The following is a 2,330-nucleotide window of genomic DNA, read 5'->3' as shown; positions in this document are numbered from 1 at the left end:
AATGGCCAATAATAGTCTCTTACTGTGTTAGTGAGAATCAACTTAATTACATGGACTTATCTTTTATCTGTTCTTATTGAATATATTTTAATTAAAATGTCCAAAACATTAAGTTGTTTAAAATGATTGGGTTATGCAACAATTACACATAGTGACAGGTATCATACACTGTTTCCCCCAAAATAAGAGTGTCTTATATTAGTTTTTGCTCCCAAAGATGCCCTAGGTCTTATTTTCATGGGATGTCTTATTTTTCCATGAAGAAGAATATGGTACACATTTATTGTTAAATAAAAATAAAGGAAATTTATTACCTGTATACAGTATGGTAATACTGAAACACAAAGCAGACAAACTGTGAATCCTACAGTATCAAGAATTTACTCATTTATTCAATGACAATCATGTCATCATCTTCTGGAACATCATAATAACAATCCAATTCCTGAATTTTCTGGTGAATTTCTTGTGACTCCATTTTTTTCAGAATCAGTGGACCAAATCTCTCATGTTTAGCCTAGAGGGGCCTTATTTTCGGGGGATGCCTTATATTTCACTCAGAAGGAAACCTGTAAGTAGGTTTTATTTTCGGAGGATCTTATTTTCGGGGAAACACTGTACTATACATCTATAAATAGCATAAGTCCTATATAATAAAAGCCCAGGCATAATGACCAGAACCACCGTGGCCCCTCCAGGGCTGACCCCACCCCCAGCAAGCAGTTAGGGGAGATCAGGCAGGCAGATGAGTGGTTAGGGGTGATCAGGTAGGCAAGCAAAAAGTTAGGGGAAATCAGAAAGGCAAGGGAGTGGTTAGGGGCAATCAACTAGGCAGGCCAGCAGTTAGGGGTGATCGGATAGGCAGGTGAGTGATTAGGGGTGATGAGGCAGGCAAGCAGGCAGAGCGCTGAGATAGATCACCTCAAAGAGGGAGACCCAGGCCACAGCCTGCAGGAGGGATGCTCGGCAGCTGCGACAGGAGGCCCTGGCAGTGGTGGACACTGCAGGGCAGGATTGGTACTACTGTGGCTTCTGAGTGGGCATGATGCCTGCAGCCGGGCCCAAACCCCAGGGTTGCAGCCTCTCCTTGCAGCTTCTGCAGGGATGAACTGCCATGATGCCTGGGCAGATCCCAGACCTTCTCATGACTGCAGGCTCTCTGCCACGGACTCCCCAGATTGGACCTGAATACAGAGGAGCTGAAATACACTGACATCCACAACATTGGGGCCAGGATCTCTCCCTTGCACTTCCTGGAGTTGAAACTGAGCAAGAAACCTGTGAAAAGTGAGCTAGACAAGGAAGAGGGGTGGAGAAAAAGGCGCCAGGTAAAGAACAAAGCGGCAGAAGCCCGATGCCAGAACAAGAAGAAGGACCAGATGGAGTGTCTGCAGCAGGAATCTCAGTTGCTGGAGCTCATGAATGTGGAGCTGAAAACCCAGAAGGAGGAGCTGAAGCAGGAGCGGCAGCAGCTCCTCCTGATGCTCAATCGGCATCTCCCCACCTCTGTCATCAGGACTGACAGCGTTGAGATCCCGACTCAGAAGCCAACCCACTGCTGGAGCAGCTGGAAAAGTGACCATGGCCTGGGAGGAGCAAAGGAGAAAGAGGAGATGAGGAGAAGGAGGAAGAGAAGGGTCCCAGAGTGCTCTTCCTTGCTGCACGAAAAACTCTCAATGAGGTTCAGCACAGCCAGTATTGACTGGACTTTTTTGTGAAACTCAGTTCAGCCACACCAGGGGGAGAAACCCAGGCTGATGCTGAGAGCAAAGTAGTCCTGAGGAGGGCCTGTTCTGCCTGGGGCCAGATTTGCAGGAGGTAGCACAGAGGCTCTGGGTCAGAGAGATGCCCAACCAGGCAGCTGTGGTCACTTCTCTGGCCTCTCCACCAGGGCACCCACTCAAATGACCTCTGAACAGCCAGGAAAAGCCATGAGTTGCAACCAAAATTAGACTGAGTATGGAACTCAGAGTGAAACTGCAATCTGCTTCCCCCAGCCCTAACCCTGACCCTGACCCTGATGCAAAGCTGGAGAAGGCACAGTGTCACGTCCTGTTGTATCCACCCACTGTGGTCTAGCTCAGTCCTGCCTGGAGTGGCAGCTGGGGCTACCCTCGCTGGCACTGCTGGAGATGCCATGGGCATAAGGCATGGGCACTTCCAAAGCACTTACTCATTGAATGTTCACAGACTGGCTGTCCTGTCAGGGCTTTCAACTGCATATGTTCTTTATGCTTTCTTCTTCTTTTTTAAAAATATTGTTTACAAAAATGATATTATATAAGCAATATATAAACAGATTTCTATAATCATTCGATGTGATACAGTAT

The 2,330-nt window shown here is 47.2% G+C and overlaps 1 pseudogene; it reads left to right on the top strand.

Annotated features, from left to right (window-relative positions):
* Positions 1-1,114: 1,114 nt before the first annotated feature.
* Positions 1,115-1,579, top strand: LOC118709834 (annotated as a pseudogene).
* The last annotated feature ends 751 nt before the right edge of the window (positions 1,580-2,330 follow it).

The sequence above is a fragment of the Pipistrellus kuhlii genome, unplaced genomic scaffold, assembly GCF_014108245.1.
Source record: "Pipistrellus kuhlii isolate mPipKuh1 unplaced genomic scaffold, mPipKuh1.p scaffold_m20_p_7, whole genome shotgun sequence".
In the NCBI taxonomy this organism is placed as follows: domain Eukaryota; kingdom Metazoa; phylum Chordata; class Mammalia; order Chiroptera; family Vespertilionidae; genus Pipistrellus; species Pipistrellus kuhlii.
The sequence above is the reverse complement of the archived record's forward strand: the minus strand, read 5'-3'. Positions and strand labels throughout refer to the sequence as shown.